Source organism: Dromiciops gliroides, chromosome 1 (assembly GCF_019393635.1).
Source record: "Dromiciops gliroides isolate mDroGli1 chromosome 1, mDroGli1.pri, whole genome shotgun sequence".
NCBI lineage: Eukaryota > Metazoa > Chordata > Mammalia > Microbiotheria > Microbiotheriidae > Dromiciops > Dromiciops gliroides.
Genome location: NC_057861.1, coordinates 465,868,262 through 465,879,361, shown reverse-complemented (window position 1 = coordinate 465,879,361; position 11,100 = coordinate 465,868,262).

Below are 11,100 nucleotides of genomic sequence, written 5' to 3'. Positions count from 1 at the left end.
TTTGTCAAGGGGACGAGGGTTTCAGCTGTTGGTGTGTCTTCCTGGTCATATTTGGGATAAAAATTCTAGCCCATGAAAAATTGGGCTCTCCTTGGTTTGAGAGATACTGTACTGTTATGTGAATCAATGTACCTTTCTCACCAGAAGCATTTCCTTGTGGAAATTGGAGTAATTCTGTGTAGCTGAATCAGTGCCATATACTTGATGAATAGCTTTTCCATTCTATTGTCAAGTAAACCATTTTTTGTTGTTGTTCATTGTTATATGGTCCACTAGTATCCTAGTTTATTTCATTCCTTCTCTTAGCTCTTCATTAAGCTGTAATTCTCTTACTTTGCCTCTATCTCTGTCCCATTTTTTTTTTTCTGAAAGATTCTTGTATGTGCTTTCTCTTGTCCTTTCTGCTCAGACAGCCTCTGTTCTCTGACTCTTCTACTTCAAAGTATTGCCTTATGCTTGGGACTATGCTCTACCTTATAATGAAGAAGCTAAAATTCACATTTCTATCAGGTATAACACAAGTAATTATTAAATAATAGTCTCATAGTCCCTAAACGGTTCTTTGATGTAGAATTTTCCATCAATAAACCTTAAAGTCCTGAGAACAGCCTTATTCCAATTAGCCACTGGGAAATAATGCATTATAGGTATATTTATATCCAAGAAAGCTCTTGCCACTGAGATGCTTTCAAGTATATGGTAGACTATTTTCTTTCAGATTCTCAGAACTCTTTTGATACTTTTTTTCACACAAGTGTCTTTTTCCCCCCTGCTTCTTTCAGTAAATAAATTGTCACATATAAAGGGGGGGGGGAGAGTAGCTAACACTAAAAAAAAATTAAAAACCATTAGCTAATTAGAGCAAGAATAAAATTTTAAAATGAAAATGAAAAGGGAGAATCACAAAAAATATAGGAACTGCTAAATGATGCAGTGGGAAGAGAGCTGCTGGATCTAAAGTCAGGCCTATTATGACTTTAAAAACTAAAATATACAGGTATAAATTTACCTTTCCTCAATCAGTATTAATCTATACAAAGAACTAACATTATTTGTAAAGGATAAATGGCTTTCTTAATAAGATGATGGATAAAGCAGTTTTTTTTCACCCTTATTTGATATAGTTCTAGAAGTGATAGCTATAGCAATAAAGCAGCAAAAAATAACAAATATAGGGAATATGCAAGAAAGAAGAAAGATTATTTCTATTTATGGACAATATTGTAGTTTACTTATAGAATCCATGAGATGCAAGGGAAAAGCTAATCAATACAATTTAAAACTTCAGGATGGAAATGAAACCCACAAAAATCACTGGTCTTTCTGCATGATAGTAACAAAATGTATTGGAGGAAACAGAAAAATATATTATTTGCAAAATAACTGCAAAATGTATAGATTATCTGGGATTCAATCGACTAAGACATCCTTAGGGCTTATATGATACAATTACAAAACATCCTTTTTGAAATAAAGGGGAAAAAGATATAAATGAATGAAATTAATTATTGTGATGTTTTTTGTCCATCATTAAACATAACAATAAATTAGAATAATGCTACTTATATAAACTTATATAGTTAATATTACCAGTCAAATTGTCAAGAGATTATTTTATAAGTAACAAATTTTGGAAGAATAAATGATCAACAATTTAAAGGGAAAGAATGAAAAAATAATAATTAAAATAATAATAGCCAGCATTTACATAGTATTTAATGTTTTCCAAATACTTTACAAATATCTCATTTGATTCTCACAACAACCTAGTATTTACTTCCATTAATCTCCATTTTACAAATGAGGAAACTGAGGCAAATAGTGATTTAAGTGACTTTCCTAGGGATACACAACTAGGAAATATCTAGGGCCAGATTCTAATTGTCTTTCTGATTCCAGGTCTAGCACTTTGTCTGCTGAATCACCTATCTTGTTTGACCAGATCTCAAATAATACTTTAAAGCAGAAATCATCAAATCCATTTGGTGTTACTTTTTAAAAAAATGACATCTGTCACTGAAAAAGATGAAGTTATCAAGAGCCAGAAGCACTGAAACATAGTAGTATATTGTTTCCTAAATATAAGAATGTAAATTACTTGGTCAAGAGCTCCTTTCAACAAAAACACTCGAAAGCAAGTAGATAGATATCAAGGAGACAGCATACTCTGGGAAGGTCCCTGAAGAAGACTTCCAGATAACACTATGACAGTTACTAGAGGAGCTTAGATTTCCCACAGATGCTCTAGCTAAAAACTAAAAGCACACCAGAAGGAACAAGGATAAAAGCAGCAATCAACACCTCCACCCAGTCCATTACTATATAGACAATGATGCTGTCTGCCAGAGACAAACCAGGGGAGGAAAAAGCCATAACACCTAGGAAGTCTACACCAGAGCCACAGCAAGAAAGGAGCTAGGCCAGTGGCCCTGCAGCTGTACAGTAGGAAAGGAGGCTGGCACAAACCATGCGGAAGCCGGAGGAGAGGATGGTGCTAACTTACGATTAGGAATTTTACTGCATTATTTTAATTGCTTTTCTTTTGTAGCAAGGGCCTCTGTGTATAGGGAGTGGCCCACCTGTGTGGCCAGAGGACTGTCATTATGTGGCTGGAGAATAGACATCTCTAGCATCTTCTCTTCCCATTCTTCTCCAAGAAAGACTTTGAATTCTGCCAGGAGGGGAAACAGAAGGTTTGGGCTGGAAGTTGCTCTGCTTTACTCATAGAGAGGGCCTATTGTTGTTGTTGTTGAATTATATCTATTTATCTATCCATAGCTAAGGGCAGCTGGGTGGCACAGTGGATGAAGTGTTGGGATTGGAGTCAGGAAGACTCCTCTTCCTGAGTTCAGATCTGGCATTGGACATTTACTAGTTGTAAGACCCTGGGTTGGTCATTTAACCCTGTTTGTCTCAGTTTCATCATCTATAAAATGAGCTAAAGGAGGAAATAGCAAACTATTTTAATGCCTTGCCAAGAAAACCTCAAATGGGGTCACAAAGAGGCAGATATAATTGAATAACAGCATCTATAGCTAGAATGACATCTATCTGCTCCCTCAAGTATTGTTTGTTTAAAGGGTATGATTAGGTTCAAACTCATTTATGATCACTTCATCATTTTTTGGGGGGCGAGGACCTCAGACTTGACCCTTTTGCCCCATAATACCAGTTCCATTGTGAACACCCATAGAGAATATTAAAGAAACTCATTTATCCAAATCAAAACAAAACAGAAAGCAGAGATGGTAGACAAAGGATAATATATACCAAATAATAAGGAGTAAAAGAGCTCTCACATTGGGAGTGAGGTAACAGCTTTACAAATTTATAGGATCCTGGATCTCAAACAAGGGGAACTCCCCAGAGTCTCTAGTGTATCTAGGTAGGGGTAGAGATATGACAGAGACTGCCAGCTCCTTCCATGTCTTCCCAGAATCTTTTCCTTAAGTAACCTTAAATGGGGTTGGCCTCTTCCATTTTTCTTCTCGAAGTTGGAAGCCAGAAGCATCCAAAGGGACTTGATGCTAGGACACTCATGGTTGAGGAATCCCAAAGGGAGAAGAGCCCAGAACTGAAACCCTCTTGCTTCGACTCTGCCCCATGCATCTCACTTAAGGCAGGACATTCACCTCTACCAATAAGGAGAGAGTTTTATACCAATGAGTTTTTAGACAGGGGTTGGTTATATACTTTTTAAAAAATACTCTCTGTATATTCAATAGATCAAATGCCAAAATCATTTTAAAGTGGACACAAGTTTGTTACTTAAAGATTAATTGATAATTCAGTTTGAGACTACAATAAGAAAATCAAAGTTTCCAGGAAGAAGATTTTGGTCCTCATTTTCTCTGCCTTGAACAAACCACATTTAAAATATTGTGTTCAGTTCTGAACATTACATTAAAAAAAGAATTAAAAGACTTGGATGGCAATAAGATGATAAACATCTTTGAGAACATGTCATATGAGGTGGAAATTGACTACACTAAGGATGTTGAGGCTGAAGAAGAGAAGGGAACATGATAGCTGTCTTCAAAGTATTTGAAGTGATATACTGAAAGAATTAGACTTGTTTTGTTTATCCCTAGAGGGTAGGAACCAGGAGTACTAGAATTTGGAGAAGCACAATTGCACTTGATACTAGGAAAGAATTCCTAAAAGTGAAAGTTGTCCAAAAGTGGAAAGATCTACATCTTTAAGTAGTGGGCTTCTACTTTTAAGAGATCTTCAGACAGAGGCTGAATGACCATTTGTTGGATATATTGTAGTGGGCATTCTTTTTGAGGTATAGGTTGGAATATATTGATGCCCAGTGATGAACTCTTCAAATGTAAACATTCTGTTATTTTTTGATTATATAATCTACATTAAACCTGTTTGCCAAATGGGCACATTGGTGGGAAGCTAAAGGCATATAAAGCTTAATTCCACTTACCAAATTTTATAGCATATGATCTTACAATTAGACACAGGCTCCTGATTTTATTCTTTGTATCAGGGTTCAGGGCATCCAAATGAATACTTTTTTAAAAAAGATACTTTTCCTCCCAATAAAAAAAAATGTCCAAGAATAGAAAGTATCTTTTTTTTTTCTTTTAAAATGCCTGTATTTTAGGTGGAACTAGATACTTTTAAAAGAGACGTATCTAGCTGAGTAAAAGTAACATGTTTATATGGAGCTTCTAAAACTTTATCACTTTTTTCCCCAATTAGATGACTAATGAGATTAATTTAGTTACAACATTATACCCCCGCTGGTAGTATTTTGTATTTTATAATAGCATAAACAAAAGGCCTTCACAGCACAGCAGCATGCCATGTGTTCATCACACTAAATAAAACATTTTCTCATTTATATATTAAATAAAACACTCTGCCACTTTCAATGGGCAAACTTTTTTCTTCAAACAAATTATAAAGTCATAACAAATTTCTGAAGATGGTTTTTAGCAGCGTGACTATTAACATACTGGGGCCTTTGTAGGCATAGTATTATTTAGGAATGATTGCATGCCATCTTAAAGATTTCCCCCCCCCCCCATCAATTTATCATAATACATTGATAAAGACATTAAATAAGAGTCTGAGAATTTAAGGTGTTTGTTATAGCTCCAACATTTTCAAGGTTATATGGCTACTTAATAGCAGAGTAAATGCTTTGAATTCTCAGGCTATCTGGAATATTCTTCTTATATTGAATCCATGGTGGAGACAGACAGACAGACAGACAGAGAGAGAGAGAGAGAGAGAGAGGAAATTATGCAATTTCCCCCACGTTCCTAATTTCCTTGTCACTAGCTGAATAATTAATGAATATTAGTTCAGCTAAGAATTCATCAACAACCCTCAAATACTGGCAAAACAAAGAAATTGGTCGGACATTTTCATGTGTCTCCAAACTTTTGAAGCTAATGGAACATTTTAGAGGTGGTAGGCCTCCTGCGGTTTAGGGAAAATGGAGAACAGCATGAGAACAGTGAATGACTAAAGTTATGGAAAGGTGGGAGGTGTGGAATCCTCGGATTTGGAAAGATATCAGACAAACTCTGCCTCCTTTGAAATTTTGTCAGGGGTTATTCCTAGTGTATTTATGATACTAAATCTGCTCTAAGAGGGTGGCCTCCTTAGGAATTCCTTGAAAAAAATGAAGGGAAGTTTCATTTTGTTCCATGTCACAGAACTTCAGCTAGCAAGTCTAGTTTGCTTTCAGTAAGCAGCATTAGGGAGTTTGCCATAGGCAATGATTCAGTGAAAAATTAAAGCCTATGGTCCTATGTTCCCTACCATGATTTCTGTTATTCATATTTATATTCAAATATCATCTGTAACGATTGGAATAACGCCACCTGCTGGAGACTTACTGTAGAAGAGTTTTTCCCATGAAGCGAAGGTCTTTGAGGGCAAGACCAGGAGTCTTTTCTTTGGCATCAGGAAGTGACACGGACTAGTGGGAGGAGGAAGGAAGAGACTGGCGCTCACTCTTGCTCTCTTTCCTTGGGACTCTGGTGGAGAGCGGAGCTAGAAATGTGCTCTCCCTTTAATAGATAGGAATCTAGGCCTTTCTCTCTCTCTCTTTACCAAATTCTTATTCTCCTTAATAAATGCTTAAAGTCTAACTCTTGCTAAAGCTTATAATTTATTGGCGACCACTCATTAGATATTTTAGACAGACTAGCTAGAATTTTAGCCCTTAACACATCAAAGTGAAAATTCAGATTTGTCAAGTACCAGAATCAATGATCCTACTTGGGGTTCTATTGCTATTGAAATAGTCTAAGCTACTAGGCTCCAGTTTTGGGGTTCCCCATCCTATGTCTCTTGTGCATAGGCCCCAAAGTCACTATAGCATCGAAGGATTTCCATAAATATGAAGGAGCCAAGACTGCACAAACTAATCTTGAGAGCCTGTATATATTAATTCATCAAACAGACCAAATACTTACTATTGGAAGCTTCCACTTTGTCCTGCTCTATTTTTCACTGATTTCTTCTTGACAATCAAACCATCTCACCATCCACTCTGCTTTGTGTTGATCTCACCCCTTGGTCCTCTACTTTCTACTTCTTTTTCTGGGAAAAAATAACACAATCCATGCTATCATTACTTCTGGAAAGGCCATGCCCATCATCTGCCTTCTGTTTTTATTCACAAGCCCTGTGATTTGCTAGACCAAAACATCTTTCCTGACCACCATTCTCTTATTTTTTTCTCTCTCAATTGCCTTTCTCTCTCAAGTTGCCTTTGGACTCTCTTTTATGTTTTTGTCCCCAGAACCTAGTCCATTATATTAATACGAAGCACTCAGTAAATGTTTTACATTCATTAATTCATCCTTTAGTGTCCTCAACTCCATCTTGAGTTTTCCTGGTGATGATTCCTAAACTTCCCTTATGGGCAATTTTGTTCTGGTTTTAGTACCCCCTGGATTGTCGTCTATAGTAACACAGATATAAAAACAATACAGCCTCAACAAAACCCAGCAACTCTTCTATAGCTCCTACCTGCCAGCATAGTACAATGGACCTAGAGTCAGGATGCCAGGATTCAAGTCACTATTTTGCCATTTAGTAGATAATTGATCAGGGAGAAATCACTTAACCTCTTGAGCTAGTTTCTTCGATTATAAAATATTTATCACATATTATATGAGTCATGAAAAATAATTGTATATCACATCATTACATAAATTCTATGTGTATAATTTATATATTTTATACATATACTATGAAATTAATATATACATATGCACATATGCGTGTATGTGTATATGTATGTGTGTTCTTCCCTCTTTTGAATGGTTTAGATGACAATGAGGTTTGTCAACATCCCCTTCCACTTCTTGCTCCTTATTTGCATATATTTCTCAATAATTTGAAATTATTTTCCTTAATTCTTTTCATTCCACCACATAGCATATTCCTCTTCCCATCTCTTTTCATTCTTTTTTTTTTTTGTGGGGCAATGAGGGTTAAGTGACTTTCCCAGGGTCACACAGCTAGTAAGTGTCAAGTGCCTGAGGCCCAATTTGAACTCAGGTCCTCTTGAATACAGGGCTGGTGCTTTATCCACTGTGCCACCTAGCTGCCCCTCTTTTCATTCTTTTTTTTAAAAAATATCATTGAGGCAGAACAGAACTATTCTTGGGCCCTAATTAAACTCCCTTTATGATACTTGATGATGATAATGCTTAGAGGTGACACAGGTACCATCTCCCCCATCTGAATATAAACAGTTTATGCTTTAGTCTTTTATCATTGTTTATTGTTGTTCAACTATTAATATTTCTTCTTGCCTCTGTGTTTGAACTTTAAAGTCTATTTAGCTCTGGCCTTTTCATCAATAATGTCTGAAAATCCTCTATTACATTAATGATTGATTTCTCCCATATGTTTATGTTCAGTTTTGCTGGGTAAGTTACTCTTGGCTGTAAGCCTATATGTCATTTGCTTTCTGGAATATTTTACTTCAAGTTCTTCCTTTATAGAGGTAACTATTAATTCATGTGTGATTCTGATTGTTGCTTCTCTGTACTTAAATTCTTTCTTTCTGACACATTTTGTGTCAACTTACTAATTCTCTTTCTTATTCTTCCTCCCATAGCTCTCCTGTTTTCTCCTATTTTTTTCTCTAACTCTCTCATTACATTAATTAAAAATTATTTCTCTCTCTCTCTCTATTTTTTTTTCTGGGGTTATTATTTTCTTTTAGGATTGTGTCTTAAATATTCCCATCATAGCAATAATTGTTTACATTGAGATTTGTTTGTTTGCTATTCTTTTTAGCTATGTTGAGAGAAAGAGGAGGATCAAAGAAACAACAGAACCTTTGCTTGGACCATTTATGAATATAATTACTGAAAGAGGTGGTAAAGGTACTCATATCTTATTTTGTTATGTTTTCTCTGCAAAGGAGAATAACCTTTCACTATAAATGATAGAACAAAATAATTAAATGGCAGTTAAAACTAAAACGACATCAAAAATAAGCACCTAGGGGGCAGCTAGGTGGCGCAGTGGATAAAGCATTTATCCAGATTACTTCTTGACTTTGGACTTTATGTTAGCCGGTCTGTATACTTCTTTAGTGAAGATCTAGACTTGTCCTTTTACTGCTTCCCTGGGTTCCTAAATGTCCTGTTGTTGTTCCAGCTTTTCAGGGACATCTCAGACTGAGGATCTATAAGCTGTCAGTGCTCCCAAAGTGGTTTAATCCAGGGCAAAGTCTGATTACCAACCTTATTGTTTGAGCTCTGCATATGCTTGATCTTGGTTAGTCTCTGACCGACAATAGTTTGCTTCTAGATTCATTCACTATTAATTAAATCTCTGCTAGTTCAATCATAGAACTATAAAATTGCTTCCCCTTTGTCTGGGATAGCTGCCCTAATTATTCTTCTATAGAATTCTGATTGGTCTAGAAGTTGGACTTGAGCACTGGATTGTATCTACAGTTCTCTGTCTTCCTATGCTGAACTGGATTGAACCAATTACCCATGTTGATTTTTTTTTGTTGGATTTCTGGCACATTTTCTATATCAGTTTGGAGGCTTTTTTTGGGGAGATGAGGGGTAGGTGGGTTGGGCAGCTTGTTTTATCTATTCCTGGAAATTAAGTGCTTATTTTTTTTAATTAATTAATTTTATTTTTTATTTTTTGGCTGGGCAATGAGGGTTAAGTGACTTGCCCAGGGTCACACAGCTAGTAAGCATCAAGTGTCTGAGGCCGGATTTGAACTCAGGTACTCCTGAATCCAGGGCCGGTGCTTTATCCACTGCGCCACCTAGCTGCCCCCTAGGTGCTTATTTTTGATGTCGTTTTAGTTTTAACTGCCATTTAATTATTTTGTTCTATCATTTATAGTGAAAGGTTATTCTCCTTTGCAGAGAAAACATAACAAAATAAGATATGAGTACCTTTACCATCTCTTTCAGTAATTATATTCATAAATGGTCCAAGCAAAGGTTCTGTTGTTTCTTTGATCCTCCTCTTTCTCTCAACATAGCTAAAAAGAATAGCAAGAACAATAATAATAAACCCTTTTTTGTTATGCTTAGTGTCCGTCACTAGCCTTAGGGCATTTTGAGCTTTAGAATTCTTGATACTCATTTGCAGGACAATACTAAACTCTGATATACATGCCATTACCTGGACACACTTCCATCCTCAGTGCATTTCTTCTTCCTTCCTTCCTTCCTTCCTTCCTTCCTTCCTTCCTTCCTTCCTTCCTTCCTTCCTTCCTTCCTTCCTTCCTTCCTTCCTTCCTTCCTTCCTTCCTTCCTTCCTTCCTTCCTTCCTTCCTTCCTTTCTTCCGTAATGATTGGAATGATGCCACCTGCTGGAGACTTACTGTAGGAAATGAGGAGAAGGCGCCTGAGGGCAAGACATGTGGCTTTTCTTTGGCATCAGGAAGTGAGGTTTGCTTATGGGAGGAAGAGGGAGCAAGGCTCACGCTCTCACTCTCTTTCACCAGGACTCTTGTGGAGAGCAAAGCAGGAGAACTGTAGCTCCCCAAGATAGATAGATGAATCTAGGCCTTTCTCTCTCTCTTCACCAAATTCTTATTCTCCTTAATAAATGCTTAAAAGTCTAAACTATTGCTAAAGCTTATAATTTATTGGCGACTACTCATTAGATATTTTAGACAGACTGTCTAAAATTTTAGCCCCTTACACTTCGTTCGTTCGTTCGTTTGTTCGTTCGTTCGTTTGTTCCTTCCTTCCTTCCTTCTTCCTTCCTTCCTTTCTCCCTTTGACCATGTTTCCTCCTTGGACATGGAGCCACCTCCTTTAAGTCTTGCCCTGATTTCCTTCCTGTTTCACCAATCCGCCTCACCCACCAAACTACTTTATCAATTTGTTTATCCCTCTGATTGTTACACTTATTTTTTCTTATTTAGCTTGTCTAACCTGGCCAACAACATTCTCTTTATCCTTCTTTTGACTATCTCTTTAAATTTCACTCTTAATCCTATTTTTAAAATATTCTTAATTATTTAAGTTCTATCTATAAGATAGATGTTAGGTATCAAAATAAATAAAGAGACAGAGATAGAAAGACAGAGACAAGGAAAACAGAGCACCAGAGCCATAGCAAGAGCAAGAGAGAGTATAAATAATTTGAAATAATTTGGAGTCATCTTCATAAAGATAATAATTGAATTAAAGGGAATCAATAAAATCATGAAGAAGAGGTATTTAAAGAGACAGATACTTAATGAATACCCATGACTTGGGCACAGAAAAATGTATGATAAATCAATTTTTGTGGGATTATAAAATGTACTATGTAAAGAAGATGATCTCATTTTCTCCTAATAAGAGTGTTCTGCTAGTGTTTTTAGTCTCTGTGTTTTGTTTTTTTTTTGTTGTTGTTTTTTTAATGGAGGAGGAAATGGAGATTTGGTCAGTTTAAGTGAATTGCCTAAGTGAGTCCCAGAGCAAAAAAATTTGAAATAAAGTTTTCCAACACTAAGACTAATCATTGTTCTTTTTATGTTGTAATGCTACTTCATGCTTATTAATTTTTCATCTGCCAATAAACTTGTGCAGGCCTTCTCTAATCTTACTAATTGCTCGAAGTGACCTTTTCACAAGGTTC